Raw genomic sequence first — 17,302 nt, 5'->3', positions numbered from 1 at the left:
CTTAGACATCACCTTCACCACCAAATTGAATGAATAAAAAAAATATTTTTTTTTACTGAAAAAAGCTCCTCTACACGTCCATGACTCCGAGGCTTGCCTACACCACACGTACAATGACTCCATGCCCATGGAGGTAAGCGACCATAAGGGAGAGCTGGAGCAGCAGACAAGAACAGCCTGGCTGTGACACACTGACAGTAACATTGCTAGAGCCACATCCCGTGGAATATTTTCTGAGCTTGCATTAGTCTGGTTGGAGCATAGTAAAACCCCAGTTGAGGCTTCACTGAGCAGGCACAAATTTAGGGATGACCAATGGATGATGGTTTCACATTTATGGCAGATGCCCAGTGTTATTCCTCCATCAATGACAGAGATGAGGCAATGTTTTTTGTTCTCTTGGCCACTTCCCACAACATTTAGCCCCACCCCTCCCCAGATTGACTGGCCAAGGTCTTCTGACCCTGAGTAGTGATTCCCTTTGATGCTTCAAACTGTGGATGGTTCCCTCAAAGGTTTCCTGCCACTGACGTAAAGTACTGATGACCCCTTTGATGGAGACCATTGCAGGTAAACCATGTTATGGCCATCCCTTCACTAAATTGATACATTTTCAAAGATGGATGTTTCTCCCATACCATCACATCAGTGGCAAATGCAGGATTTCTAGAGGGGGGTTTCCAAGTGCAGTCCACAATCTCCCACTCTGTGGAACATTGGAGCAAGTGCAGGAGTCTGGGGGAGCGGTAGAAGAACCCAGTGAAGACCCTGGACATTAATGTATACTGTATGGAATACAGTATTAATATTTAACACTATAGATGGTCTATAGTACGGTCTGTATCAAACATTTAAATAATATAAATAAGTGGTCAGGAAAAGATTAAATATACCATAATAAATAAATACACAGACATACAGTAATAGAACCAGTCCTGCACTTTCTAAGCACACATTCTCCCACCTCATGGTAAGGCTCCTGTCTCTTCTTCCTGGTAGCTACTCTCTTGCCCAGTGCCCTGTTTAAGGATTCACACAGCAAACTTGGTACACTGCTACAGTGCAGTAGCTTTGCTCTGTCCCTTAAACTGCATTATGTGGTGCCAGCTCTGGTTATTATATTATATACCATTGCTATTGTTTTCATAAGTTGAGCCACTTGCCAAGAGGAGGAGGTAGGGGTTTTCAGGCAACCAGAAACCTCCCCCTGCGTTTGCCTATGCACATCCCTGTAATTAATGCATCCCTTGCAGTGGTTCCACTTAATATTGGGCTAAGGAAAAAGCTAAATAAAAAATGCAAAATGCAGCAACTCTGCTGAACTGTTCAGGCAGCTCTTTGTAAATTACAGCATACATAGAAATGAGTAGTCACCAGTCACAGAGAGTATCCAATAATGCCTTCCTCCAACACAATCCAAGGAATCCAGACCACTCCGAACATCGTGGATCCAAGTTGCGGCTCGGGTGTTCCCTCCAGACTCAGGTCCCTCATTGAGGCCAAACGCCATGTTCCCAGTGTCAGGTTTTCAAATTGGATTCTAGATAAGGTGCTGCAATGGGACTTGGTGCCATTTCACTCAACACGCACTGACGAATGCTGTGCTATACTCTGCTGTTTAAGCTGTGCTGTGTCCTTCCAGAGACTCCAGACTAATTGTGGCTGTGCTGTTTAATAACTGTATATAGGGGTATGCTGTGCTTTACTCTGCTGTTTAGGCTCTGCTGTGTCCATCCAGAGACTGCAGACTAAGTGTGGCTGTGCAGAATAGTGACTGTGTATATAGGGGCATGCTGCACGCTGCTGTGTGTTGTGCTGTACTCTGCTGTATTGGCTGTCCTGTGTTGAGAGACTCCAGACTCATAAGGGTTGTATTCTGTATAGTGACTGTGTATAGGTGGCATGCTGGTCTATGCTGCGCTGTACTCTGCTGTAAATTGTACTGTTTGGTGCATTTTACCCTAGTGCCCTTTGTTCACTTTCATCTATAAGCCCTGTGATCCACGCAGTGTATGGCAATGTTTCATAGATGTGCTATAAACTGCCGTGCGGTGGAAACAATTTTGTGAATGAGGTTTACTTATTGTAAACAAAAGGATCTGTTGCCCGTCAAGTTAGGATACAATCTGAGTGAATTGGGGGGGCAATAGAACTCTGAGTATCTGGGTTGGTTCCCTTTTATGGTGGGGCACTGTGTTCTTGTTCTGTGTTTGTTTGTTTCTTATGTACCTTTTGGGAGTTTATTCTATATAAAGATCAATGTTTTTATACTTTAAAAAAATAGTTTTCCATACTATCCATGAATAAACAAGATATCTTGACCTCTAAACCGATATCTGACAAGGAGGAACTATTTACAGTTTCCTAGGCAACGACTATTAATAATCACGGCCGGAACAGGCGGAAGTGTTCTGCAACCATAACGTCTGACTTGGAGTGTGAAAGCCATTAATAGGCATAACAGCTGGAGAAGAGGACAGTATCGAGAGATACGAGCGGTCCTGGTTACTATGACTACTGGAATCTACACGTTGGTGACGTAGACGGAAGTCGGGTTACCATGACGACCGGCGTGACGGAACAGACGCGGAGCGTGCAGGAAGACCCTGCTATCATGACGATGGACGCACGAGGGAAGTCGGGTCACCATGACGACCGGCGCGACGGAACAGACGCAGAGCGTGCATGAAGACCTGGTTACCATGACGACAGACGCAGTAGGGAAGTATAAAGAACGGGGTAATGGATATGCTCAGCCATCCTGAGGAAGCCTACGGAGACAGGCGAAACCAGTTGATCGCGGAGCAACCAGCTACAGTCTGCCGGCAGACACCCGTTCGTATACTTCTTATAAAATTGAAGTAAGTGGTTTGAACTTCACCCTGACTTAGACTAAGGATTGAGGACTTGGTTATCCAACTGGGAGTGACCTGTCTACTTCCTTACTAAAAGGACTGTGTCCTTTTTTGGCTGGTCTCATCTGGGGAACCTGATGGAACAATTTTGGTGATTCCACAATAACACTTTTTTACTATATCCTAAGACTGATCACTGTTATTTTTGAGGATTACAAATACCTGTCCAGTGAATAAAACGCTCATCAAGTGTATCACTGGTCTTTTATACAAATTTTTATATATGTTTTTTGTTGTATGTGATTGTTGTGTATATTTAGTATACCGGTATTAGGAACCACTGACCCCTATTTTATTAGTTATTATTGTTCTTCTGATCTTATTGAGATAAACAAGGAACCTATATGGTTCACTTTTTATGCCCTGTTTTATGCTAGGGTAATAAAGTTTATACTTCACTTTGAAATAATCTTGGTGTCATGTAACATTTCTTGTTGAATTATAGAGAATACACTTGATAAAATTAGCGCTGGGAGATATCTTTTTTGTCCTTTGTATTAACTGTGAGGTGCCCTACTCTCTGAAGCCATTGCTCCACACACCTCACATACTCCGGTCACTGTAAGGGTGCAGGGCGCAGGGGGGGGCGCTCTGGGCAGCATTTGGGACCTCATGTTGGCAAAAGTACACATATATACAGCTGGGCACTGTATATATGTATGAGCCCCCACCAAAATTACTGTATAAGCGGGACAGAAGCCCGCCGTCGAGGGGGCGGGGCTTCTCCCTCAGCACTCACCAGCGCCATTTTTTCTCCACAGCACCGCTGAGAAGAAGCTCCCCGGACTCTCCCCTGCTGATACACGGTAGAAGAGGGTTGAAAAGAGAGGGGGGGCACATAATTAGGCGCAAAAACTATACATACAGCAGCTACTGGGTTAACATTAAGTTACTGTGTTATTCCTGGGATATTATAGCGCTGGGGTGTGTGCTGGCATACTCTCTCTCTGTCTCTCCAAAGGGCCTTGTGGGGGAACTGTCTTCAGAAAGGACATTCCCTGTGTGTGTGTGTGTGTGTGTGTGTGTGTGTGTGTGTGTGTGTGTGTGGTGTGTCGGTACGCTTGTGTCGACATGACTGATGAGGAAGGCTATGTGGGAGAGGAGCGGGAGCAAATGAATGTGGTGTCTCCGCCGACGGCGCCGACACCTGATTGGATGGATATGTGGAAGGTTTTAAATGATAATGTTAATTCCTTGCATAGAAGATTTGACAAGGCTGATGCATTGGGACAGTCAGGGTCTCAACCCGTGCCTGACCCTCTGTCGCAGGGACCGTCAGGGTCTCATAAGCGCCCACTATCCAAAATTGTTGACACAGATATTGACATGGATTCTGACTCCAGTGTCGATTACGATGATGCAAAGTTACAGCCAAAATTGGCTAAATCCCTTCGATATATGATTATAGCAATAAAGGATGTTTTGCACATCACAGAGGAAACCCCTGTCCCTGACACGATGGTGTATATGTATAAGGGAAAGAAGCCTGAGGTAACTTTTCCCCCCTCACACGAACTGAATGAGTTATGTGAAAAAGCTTGGGAATCTCCAGATAAGAAAATGCAGATTTCCAAACGGATTCTTATGGCATATCCTTTCCCGCCAACGGATAGGCTACGATGGGAATCCTCCCCTAGGGTGGAAAAAGCTTTAACACGCTTATCCAAAAAAGGTAGCCCTGCCGTCCCAGGATACGGCTACCCTCAAAGATGCTGCTGATCGCAAACAGGAGGTTACCCTGAAGTCCATTTATACACATTCAGGTACCTTACTAAGACCGGCAATTGCGTCGGCCTGGGTGTGTAGTGCTGTAGCGGCATGGACGGATACCTTATCTGAGGAATTGGATACCCTAGATAAGGATACTGTATTATTGACCCTGGGGCATATAAAAGACGCTGTCCTATATATGAGAGATGCTCAAAGAGACATTAGTCTACTGGGTTCTAGGATAAACGCTATGTCGATTTCTGCCAGAAGGGTCCTGTGGACTCGGCAATGGACAGGTGATGCCGACTCAAAAAGGCATATGGAGGTTTTACCTTACAGGGGTGAGGAATTGTTCGGGGAAGGTCTCTCGGACCTGGTCTCCACAGCTACAGCTGGAAAGTCAAATTTTTTGCCTTATGTTCCCTCACAGCCTAAGAGAGCACCGCATTCTCAAATACAGTCCTTTCGTTCACAAAGAAACAAGAAAGTCCGAGGTGCGTCCTTTCTTGCCAGAGGTAGGGGCAGAGGAAAGAAGCTGCACAACACAGCTAGTTCCCAGGAACAGAAGTCCTCACCGGCCTCTGCAAAATCCACCGCATGATGCTGGGGCTCCACTGGCGGAGTCGGGCCCGGTGGGGGCACGTCTTCGGAATTTCAGCCACATGTGGGTTCACTCCCAGGTGGATCCTTGGGCAATAGAAATTGTGTCTCAGGGTTACAAGCTGGAATTCAAAGAGGTGCCTCCTCGCCGGTATTTCAAATCGGCCCTACCATCTTCCCCCCAAGAGAGGGAAATAGTGTTATACGCAATACAAAAATTGTATCTTCAGCAGGTGGTGGTCAAGGTTCCCCTCCTTTAACAGGGAAGGGGTTATTATTCGACCATGTTTGTAGTCCTGAAACCGGACGGTTCGGTCAGACCCATATTGAATTTAAAATCTCTGAACCTATACTTGAAAAGGTTCAAGTTCAAGATGGAATCGCTAAGAGCGGTCATCGCAAGCCTGGAAGGGGGGGATTTTATGGTGTCACTAGACATAAAGGATGCGTACCTTCATGTCCCCATTTATCCACCTCATCAGGCGTACCTAAGATTTGCGGTACAGGATTGTCATTACCAATTTCAGACGTTGCCGTTTGGTCTCTCAACGGCCCCGAGGATTTTCACCAAGGTAATGGCGGAAATGATGGTGCTCCTGCGGAAGCAAGGTGTCACAATTATCCCGTACTTAGACGATCTCCTCATAAAAGTGAGATCAAGAGAGCAGTTGCTGAACAGCGTATCTCTTTCACTGAAAGTGTTACAGCAACACGGCTGGATTCTCAATATTCCAAAGTCGCAGTTGGTTCCTACGACTCGTCTACCCTTCTTGGGCATGATTCTGGACACGGACCAGAAGAGGGTTTTTCTCCCGATAGAGAAGGCCCAGGAACTCATGATTCTGGTCAAGGACCTATTGAAACCAAAACAGGTGTCAGTGCAGCATTGCACTCGAGTCCTGGGAAATATGGTGGCGTCATACGAGGCCATTCCCTTCGGCAGGTTCCATGCGAGGACTTTCCAATGGGAATTACTGGACAAGTGGTCCAGGTCACATCTTCAGATGCATCGGTTGATCACCCTGTCCCCCAGGGCCAGGGTGTCACTACTGTGGTGGCTGCAGAGTGCTCACCTTCTTGAGGGCCGCAGATTCGGCATTCAGGACTGGATCCTGGTGACCACAGATGCAAGCCTCCGAGGTTGGGGAGCAGTCACACAGGGAAGAAATTTCCAGGGTCTTTGGTCAAGTCAAGAGACTTGTCTTCACATCAACGTGCTGGAGCTAAGGGCCATATACAACGCCCTACGTCAAGCGGAGACCTTACTTCGCGACCGACCAGTTCTGATCCAGTCAGACAACATCACCGCAGTGGCTCATGTAAACCGCCAAGGCGGCACAAGGAGCAGAGTGGCAATGGCGGAAGCCACCAGAATTCTTCGCTGGGCGGAGAATCATGTAAGCACACTGTCAGCAGTGTTCATTCCGGGAGTGGACAACTGGGAAGCAGACTTCCTCAGCAGACACGACCTACACCTGGGAGAGTGGGGACTTCATCCAGAAGTCTTCGCACAGATTGTGAGTCGGTGGGAACTGCCACAGATAGACATGATGGCGTCCCGCCTCAACAAAAAGCTACAGAGGTATTGCGCCAGGTCTAAAGACCCTCAGGCAGTAGCGGTAGATGCAATAGTGACACCGTGGGTGTTCCGGTCAGTCTATGTATTTCCTCCTCTTCCTCTCATACCAAAGGTGTTGAGGATAATAAGAAGAAAAGGAGTGAGAACAATCCTCATTGTTCCAGATTGGCCAAGACGGACCTGGTATCCAGATCTGCAGGAACTGCTCACAGAAGATCCGTGGCCTCTTCCTCGAAGACAGGACCTGTTGCAACAGGGACCCTGTCTGTTCCAAGACTTACCGCGGCTGCGTTTGACGGCATGGCGGTTGAACGCCGGATCCTAGCAGAAAAAGGCATTCCGGTTGAGGTTATCCCTACGCTGATAAAGGCTAGGAAGGAAGTAACAGCAAAACATTATCACTGTATATGGCGAAAATATGTTTCTTGGTGTGAGACCAAGAATGCTCCTACGGAAGAATTCCATCTGGGCCGTTTCCTTCACTTCCTACAAACTGGAGTGAATTTGGGCTTTAAATTAGGTTCCATTAAGGTCCAGATTTTGGCCCTATCCATTTTCTTTCAAAAAGAATTGGCTTCTCTCCCAGAAGTTCAGACTTTTGTAAAGGGAGTGCTGCATATTCAGTTTCCTTTTGTGCCTCCGGTGGCACCTTGGGATCTTAACGTGGTGTTAAGTTTCCTAAAGTCACACTGGTTTGAACCACTTAAAACGGTGGAGTTGAAATATCTCACGTGGAAGGTGGTCATGTTATTAGCCTTGGCTTCGGCTAGGCGAGTGTCTGAATTAGCGGCTTTGTCGCATAAAAGCCCCTATTTGGTTTTCCATTTGGATAGAGCAGAATTGCGGACCCGTTCGCAATTTCTGCCAAAAGTGGTTTTATCTTTTCATATGAACCAACCTATTGTGGTGCCTGTGGCTACACGTGACTTGGAGGATTCCGAGTTACTTGATGTGGTCAGGGCTTTGAAAATTTGCGTAGCCAGAACGGCTAGACTCAGGAAAACTGAAGCGCTGTTTGTCCTGTATGCATCCAACAAGATTGGTGGCCTTGCTTCAAAGCAAACTATTGCTCGCTGGATTTGTAACACGATTCAGCAAGCGCATTCTACGGCTGGTTTGCCGTTACTAAAATCGGTCAAGGCCCATTTCACTAGGAAGGTGGGCTCTTCTTGGGCGGCTGCCCGGGGGGTCTCGGCACTACAGCTGTGTCGAGCTGCTACTTGGTCGGGTTCAAACACTTTTGCAAAATTCTACAAGTTTGATACCCTGACTGAGGAGGACCTCATGTTTGCTCAATCGGTGCTGCAGAGTCATCCGCACTCTCCCGCCCGTTTGGGAGCGTTGGTATAATCCCCATGGTCCTTACGGAGTCCCCAGCATCCTCTAGGACGTTAGAGAAAATAAGATTTTACTTACCGGTAAATCTATTTCTCATAGTCCGTAGAGGATGCTGGGTGCCCGTCCCAAGTGCGGACTTCTTCTGCAATACTTGTATATAGTTATTGCTTTAATAAGGGTTATGTTATAGTTGCATCGGTCTTGAACTGATGATATGTTGTTTTCATACTGTTAACTGGGTAGGTATCACAAGTTATACGGTGTGATTGGTGTGGCTGGTATGAATCTTGCCCTTGGATTAACAAAATCCTTTCCTCGCACTGTCCATCTCCTCTGGGCACAATTTCTCTAACTGAGGTCTGGAGAAGGGGCATAGAGGAAGGAGCCAGTGCACACCAGGAACTAAATTCTTTCTTAAAGTCCCCATGTCTCCTGCGGAGCCCATCTATCCCCATGGTCCTTACGGAGTCCCAAGCATCCTCTACGGACTACGAGAAATAGATTTACCGGTAAGTAAAATCTTATTTTTTGCTGCTCGTGTGATCAACCTGACGCTGCCTATGGGGGAGTGTATTTTAGCATAGCAGGGCTGTGAACGCTTGTGCAGCCCTGCTATGCTAAAAAAGTTTAAAGTAAAACAAGACCAGGGCTGCAGTTACTCACCCAGTGCGACGGATCCAGCGATGAAGGTCTCGGTCCTGACGTCAGACATCCGCCCTCCAAACGCCTCGACACACCTGCGTTGGACTCGCCACGCCTGGAAAACGGTGAGTATCCGCCCCGGAACGCCTCCCGCCTGTCCATCTTCTTGCGATCATCGCTGCGATCACATTTCTCGCTGGCGGCGGCGGTGTTGTGGGCAATGACGCGCGTGCGCAATGCATCTGCCGTGCATGCGCATTTCTGACCCATTCGCAGCGCAGAACCGCTGCGTGCGAATGGGTCAGAAATGACTCACAAAGTTCCTATCTTCTGACCTGCAGGTGCACACAGAAAGGTCAGGGCCCCTTTCCTTTGCTGGCTGTCACTGGTGTCAATGGCTGGGTGTTGCACCTGGCGCTGACTTGCTGTGGCACATTTTCACATAGTGCCCCTGTCCAGGCAGGCACCAGGCTATTTGGCCATAGCATAGTAAAAGAGAAGATCCAGTTGGCAGTTAATTACACACTTGAAACTTATGGTAACTAAAAAAATATTTAATAGAAAAATAATATATATAAAATCTCCCAGGAGTGGGAACAAATACATCCAAATATTAATAGGGTACACAGTGTTTATCTACATCACTACAAATATATTACAGCAAATAAAAGCTGCTAGTAAATATATCAAACCATATAATATCTGGTAGATATGTGCACCGGAAATTTTTCGGGTTTTGTGTTTTGGTTTTGGATTCGGTTCCGCGGCTGTGTTTTGGATTCGGACGTATTTTGGCAAAACCTCCCTGAAAATTTTATGTCGGATACGGGTGTGTTTTGGATTCAGGTGTTTTTATTTCAAAACCCCCTCAAAAACAGCTTAAATCATAGAATTTGGGGGTAATTTTGATCCTATAGTATTATTAACCTCAATAACCACAATTTCCACTCATTTCCAGTCTATTCTAAACACCTCACAATACTATTTTTAGTCCTAAAATTTGCACCGAGGTCGCTGGATGACTAAGCAAAGCGACCCAAGAGGGCGGCACAAACACCTGGCCCATCTAGGAGTGTCAGACAGGATGGCACTTAAAAAAATTGGCCCCAAACAGCACATGATGCAAAGAAAAGAGAAAAAGAGGTGCACTGTGGTCGCTGGACGGCTAAGCTAAGCGACACAAACACCTCAATATCACAGGAATTATTCATTCTAATCAATGGTATTATTGGTCCAAATCACTGGAAGAAAATGACAAAATCACTGGAATTATTTGTTCTAATCAATTGTATTAATTGTCCAAATCACTGGAAGAAAATGACAAAATCACTGGAATTATTTGTTCTACTCAATGGTATTATTGGTCCAAATCACTGGAAGAAAATGACAAAATCACTGGAATTATTCGTTCTAATCAATGGTATTATTGGTCCAAATCACTGGAAGAAAATGACAAAATCACTGGAATTATTCGTTCTAATCAATTGTATTAATTGTCCAAATCACTGGAAGAAAATGGCAAAATCACTGGAATTATTTGTTCTAATCAATGGTATTATTGGTCCAAATCACTGGAAGAAAATGCCAAAATCACTGGAATTATTCGTTCTAATCAATTGTATTATTGGTCCAAATCACTGGAAGAAAATGATAAAATCACTGGAATTATTCGTAAACATTTGTAGAAAGTCGCTGCTTTCTGATTACAGAAATGCTCAGATATTCCTGCATATCCACAATCCCTTCCCAGAGGAAAAAGAAATTGAGAAACCGTTGTTTGAGAACGTTTGTTCTCTTTCCCTTACAAAGGAACAAACCACTTTCCAAGAAGACTGACGTTTTTGGGATTATGGAGACATAATGTTTTTGAATATAAATCCTAAAGCAGGTGGTGTATTAGAGCAAAAGAGTGCAAGAGACCAGCCATGCAGTTTCTGAAATATTATGACAAAATGTTACTGTATTTCATAAGCACTCATTCCTAACTCTGCTAAGTACTGTTTGGTATACTGTATCTTGCTTCCATGAGGTAGTTGTCCATTATTTCAGCTTCCATTGACCTTTTTGAAAGCGGTAGAAGTTATCGATTCTTTTTTTTTTTCCCCTATTTTTAATTTTCTCCTGCATAGCCCAGTAAAATGTTGCAATGTTAAGTATTGACTTGTGCCTTCTGCGGGTCCACTTCTTCACCAAACCCAGCCAAATCTCATCCTAACCCTCTGTTCCACGTTCTCTATGTACCCCATCTGTGTCACCCATGTCTGTCTACCCCTCCTCTTTAGATTGTAAGCTCTCACGAGCAGGGCCCTCTTCTCTCATGTGCTTATCCTTTGTCTTACTTTAATAATCTTCAACTGTACCACATCCAGCAGTCTTCTGCCACCTGATACTTATTCCCGTGTCATCTGCTGATGTAACTATGTGTACTTACCCTGTACTTGTCCTATACTGTCATCAACTGTAAGTTGCTGTTTTCCTGTTTGATTATTTATGTAATTGGGCACTGCAGAACCCTTGTGGCGCCATATAAATAAAGGATAATAATAATAATAATAATAATAATAATACAGAGTGTATAATCCCCAGGTATATCTCACACATCACACAGTACAGTATATAGCGTGTATAATCCCCAGGTGTATCTCACACATCACTCAGTACAGATTACAGGATGTATAATCACCAGGTGTATAACACACGTCGCACAGTACAGTATACATAGTGGTCATAACAATGCAGCAGATATTGAGCACTGATCAGGATACTAGAAGTGACACAGAGCTGCAAGATACAGCAATGGCCTACTGTACTGTACTATATATGTATATTGCTAGTCACCAAAATGCTGCACTGTCCTACTATATACTGCTCACAATAATGCAGCACAGATATGGAATGGATACTTGCAGTGACACAGAGCTGCAAGATAAAGCAATGGCCTACTGTACTGTACAACTATATACTGTTGGTCACCAAAATGCTGCACTGTAATACTATATATACTGCTCACAAAAATGCAGCACAGATATGGAATGGATACTTGCAGTGACACAGAGCTGCAAGATACTACAGCAATGGCCTAATGTACTGTACAACTATATACTGTTGGTCACCAAAATGCTGCACTGTAATAATACTATATATAATGCAGCACAAAATGCAGCACAGATATGGAATGCATACTTGCAGTGACACTGAGCTGCAAGATACTACAGCAATGGCCTAATCATGTACTGTACAACTATATACTGTTGTTCACCAAAATGAAGCACACTGAGCACAGATATTTGCAGCTCACTGAGCACAGATATGGAGCTTTTCAGGCGGAGAACGTAGATATTTTCAGCACACTGAGCACAGATATTTGCAGCACACTGAGCACAGATATTTGCATCACACTGAGCACAGATTACGGAGCTTTTCAGGGAGAGAACGCAGCCACGTCCTCTCCGTTCAATCTCCAATGCACGAGTGAAAATGGCGGCGACGTGCGGCTCTTTATATAGAATATGAATCTCGTGAGAATCCGACAGCGGGATGATGACGTTTGGGCGCGTTCGGGTTAACCGAGCAAGGTGGGAAGATCCGAGGCTGCCTCGGAACCGTGTTAAATAGGTGAAGTTCCGGGGGGTTCGGATCACGAGGAACTGAACCTGCTCATCTCTAATATCTGGTTATATAGGATGGTACCATATGTCAAATCTGTGCCGTTATAATCAAAGGTATACCTTTATTTCACAGATAAATAGCTTAGGTACATAGGGTACACTCTGTTGTCCTTTTGAATAATATATTGAAAGTAGGGATGAGCAGGTTCGCTTCCCTGAGAACCGAACTCTACCGAACATCATGTCCTGATCCCGGATAAGAGCCTGGCTCGGGTACTCCCACCGTCATCATCCCGCTGTCGGATTCTCACGGGCTTTAAATCCCATATAAACAGCCGTGCGTCGCCGCCATTTTCACTCCGGACTTGGAGAGTGAGGGAGACAGAACTCTGTCTCTCTGTGAGTGGTGGCGTGGGGTTAGTGTGTGCTCTGTTGGGGTGCTGCTGCAGTCACTGCGTTAGGGGTGCTGTCCTGGCTGTCACTGGTGTTACTGCTGGGTGCTGCAGCTGTACATGTGTGTTGCTGTCCTGGCTGTCAGTGTGTTGTACAGGGGAGAGGGGCACTATGAAATATAGGGGTACTGATGTCTTAATAATATTACACTGGCACTGTCTGCTATAAAAATTTGGGTGCAGTTCTTACAAATTAAAAGCACACTGTTGCTGTATGCTGTGAAATATAGGGGTGTGGCTGATGTCTTAATAACATTACACTGGCCCTGTATGCTATAAAAGTTTGGTGCAGTTAAAAATTAAAAGCAAGGGAGGCGTGGCTTGACTAGCTACCAGGGAGCACGCCGTTTAATAGGGCTCCAGCTTTGGCAGCTTTTATCCCTCAATGCCAGCAGTCTGTTAGACCGGCCCCACCACCCCTGACACGGGGTGCCTCGCTGCCTGTACCTGAGGTTTGGTTGCGGAGCCAGGGGTCGCTCCGTGGCCCTGCGGGTTGCGGCCTTCCTCACTGCTGGCAGCCGGGGACTCGACTTGATGGCCGGCCTGATCCGGAAGTCCGCCGGAAGTCGTTGCCGCAGCTGATCTCCCCACCGGGTAGCCTCTATCTGCCGGGGACCCCCTCCTGGTCCTCCCATAGATGGCGTGAGGTGGCTAGACATCCCCCTCCGCTGGTCCCTGCGGTGCATGCCCCGTCTCTCCTCTCATCTGGCTGAGGCGGCTGACGGCCAGAGCCCCCTGTGATGCCCCCCCCCCTGGGTTTGCTGATCTGCTGGCCTGCTGATCTCCCTGCTGCTGGAGCCTTCTCCTGGAGGGTTGGTGAGGGCTTTCTTTTTCTCCTGCCCCGGGCTGCTGAATGCAGGGACTCCCAGAGACACCATCCTAAGCTGTGTTTAGTGGCTCCCTCTGCTCTGTGTCAGCTGAGGCTGACCTTTCTTTGTGTGCTGCAGCCTCCACACTGCTCACCTCCATATACAGAATATATTTCGACACACACACTCCTCAGTGATTTTGCAGGGGATTTTATGTGACTTTTGCTGTGTATTGATCCTCCATTTGCACTAGCAGGAACCTTGATCAGCTGTCTCAGTAGTCTCTCCCTGTGATCTCTGACATGATGTGAGAGCTCCCGACTAGCTATGCTGTTCACTAGCAGGGAAATGTGTCCCCCGTCATCCTTCCAGACAATGGTGTTGCCCTTTGAAATGGTCTTTTCACTCTTCTGATGGCCAGAGGCAAGAAAAATCAACAGGGAAAGTCCGCCCAGTCTACACGTAGTAATACTTCCCAATCGAATCTCCGGTCCTACATATCTCCACCGCCGGTCGCTGACCCTTCTGCTACGCCTGATAATTCTAAAGGTCCGCCCACAATGGCCCATTCTCCCCCGTCTGGTGATCTGCAAGCTCAAATGTCCCAACTACGGGGTGAGATTGCAGAAATTTTGACTCACGTCCGCTCCCTTCCTTCTAAACAAGACATGCAAGCTCTTGAATGCCGCCTACAGGACTCCTTTCAGACCCAGATCTCATCGGTACAATCTGATATAAAACATCTGGGAGCTAGAATTGTCTCTCTCGAGGAGGAGAAAGATTTGGTGGAGGACCAACTACTTCATCTTCCTGACGTGGTCTCCCAACAAGGGTCGGACATAGAAACATAGAATTTGTCGGCAGATAAGAACCACTTGGCCCATCTAGTCTGCCCCCTTTTTTTTTATATTATTTTTATCTCTAACCTTATTTGATCCTTATTTCTTTGTAAGGATATCCTTATGTCTATCCCATGCATGTTTAAATTGCTCTACTGTCTTAGCCTCTACCACCTCTGATGGGAGGCTATTCCACTTGTCCACTACCCTTTCTGTGAAATAATGTTTCCGCAAATTTCCCCTGAACCTCCCCCCCTCCAGTCTCAGTGCATGTCCTCGTGTCCTATTGCTTCTCTTCATTTGGAGAATGTTTCCCTCCTGGACTTTGTTAAAACCCTTGATATATTTGAAAGTTTCTATCATGTCCCCCCTTTCCCTTCTCTGCTCCAAACTATACATATTGAGATTTCTTAGTCTTTCTGGGTATGTTTTGTGATGTAGGCCATGCACCATTTTAGTTGCCCTCCTTTGTACAGTTTCTAATGTATTAATATCCTTTTGAAGATATGGCCTCCAGAACTGAATACAGTATTCTAGATGAGGCCGTACCAATGACCTATACAGTGGCATTATTACTTCTTTCTTTCTGCTGCTGATTCCTCTCCCAATGCAGCCAAGCATCTGACTAGCCTTCCTCATTGCCTTGTTACATTGCTTACCTGCCTTTAAGTCATCTGAAATAGTGACTCCTAGATCCCTTTCCTCCTCAGTAGTTTCCAGTATAGTGCCATTAATACTGTATTTAGCTTCAGGATTTTTGAGACCCAAGTGCATGATTTTGCATTTTTTGGCATTAAACTGTAATTGCCAGACTCTTGACCATTCCTCTAGTCTACCTAGATCCTCAATCAATTGTTTTACCCCACCTGGTGTGTCTACCCTGTTGCATACCTTTGTGTCATCTGCAAAAAGGCATACTTTCCCTTTAATGCCATTTGCAATGTCACCAATAAAGATATTAAAAAGCACTGGTCCAAGTACAGATCCCTGGGGTACTCCACTGGTAACATTTCCCTCCTGTGAATGCACTCCATTTACCACAACTCTGTGTTTTCTATCCTTCAACCAAGATCTTATCCATTCAATAATCCTAATATCCAATCCCAAACTTTCAAGTTTATTTAGCAGTCTGCGATGTGGAACTGTGTCAAAAGTCTTACTAAAGTCTAGATAAGCTATATCCATGGCTCCACCTTTATCAATCACTTTAGTCACACAATCAAAAAAGTCAATAAGATTTGTTTGACATGATCTCCCCCCAGTGAATCCATGCTGTTTGGGATCCAGTAAATTGCCGGATTTGAGATAATCTACAACTCTTTCTTTTAAGAGTGTTTCCATCAATTTCCCTACTACTGATGTAAGACTCACTGGTCTGTAGTTGTTTGCCTCTTCCTTGCTTCCACTTTTGTGCAGTGGGACTACGTTTGCTCTTTTCCAGTCCCCTGGAATTACTCCTGTAGCTAATGACTGGTTGAATAATTCTGTCAATGGTGCTACCAGCACCTCTTTAAGTTCTTTTAGTATCCTTGGATGTATCCCATCTGGCCCCATAGATTTGTCCACTTTCAGCTTTGAGAGCTCTGTTAGGACCTTCTCCTCTGTAAATGTACTTGTTTCATTTTCCTGAATATCCCTGCAACTTAACTGTGGCCCCTTCCCCTCTCTTTCAGTAGTAAATACTGAGCAAAAATAATCATTAAGATGATCTGCTATTAAATTGTCTCCTTCAACAAGACTCCCAGTGTCCGTCTTTAGTTTTATAATTCCGCCTTTTGTTTTTCTCCTTTCGCTTATATACCTAAAAAAAGTTTTGCCTCCTTTACCCACTGACTGGGCCATTTTCTCCTCAGCTTGTGCCTTTGCACATCTGATTACCTTCTTTGTCTCCTTCTGTCTAACAAGATATATCTTTTTGTCTTCATTATTTTGTGTCTGCTTATATTTCCTAAAAGCCATCTTTTTTGCTCTCACAATATTTGCTACTTCTTTTGCAAACCACACTGGCTTCCTTTTCCTTGTGTTTTTCCTAACAGTTTTGATACAAAGGTCTGTTGCCTTTAATATTGCACATTTTAATGTTTCCCACCTCTCCTGCACTGTTTCCAAGTTCCTCCACTCTGCCAAAGAATCGCTTACACATTTTCCCATCCCTACAAAATCAGCCTTCCTAAAATCCAACACCTTTGTTTTTGTATGGGACGAGTCAGTCTCTGTCTTAATGCTGAACCATACTGCTTGATGATCACTGGATCCCAGGTTTTCACCCACTTTTACGTCCGATAATCTGTCTCCATTTGTAAGTATTAAGTCTAATATTGCATCTTTCCAAGTGGGCTCCCTCACCAATTGGTGGAGGGATGCTCCCTGAAGGGAATTTAAAATGTTCCTACTTCTAGTGGAACTAGCAACAGACACCTCCCAGTTTACATCAGGAAGATTAAAGTCTCCCATGATTATTACCTCTCCTTTTAATGCCATTTTAGTTATGTCCTGCAATAGGTTCTTGTCAAGTTCCTCTTCCTGACCTGGTGGCCTGTATATCACGCCAATACGAATAATCAACTTTTCCCCTGTTTCTATGGTCACCAAAAGGGCCTCAGTTTTTTCTTCAATACTTTGTATTAATGTAGTATTTATGGCATTTTTTACATACATTGCTACCCCTCCTCCGATTTTTCCAATTCTGTCCTTCCTAAATAAAGTATATCCCGGTATAGCTATGTCCCAGTCATGATTTTCATTGTACCATGACTCTGTAATTGCCACAATGTCTAGATCATCCCTTGTCATTATTGCAGTTAGTTCTG

Source organism: Pseudophryne corroboree, chromosome 3 (assembly GCF_028390025.1).
Source record: "Pseudophryne corroboree isolate aPseCor3 chromosome 3, aPseCor3.hap2, whole genome shotgun sequence".
Taxonomy (NCBI): domain Eukaryota; kingdom Metazoa; phylum Chordata; class Amphibia; order Anura; family Myobatrachidae; genus Pseudophryne; species Pseudophryne corroboree.
Note: the sequence above shows the minus strand (reverse complement) of the source record.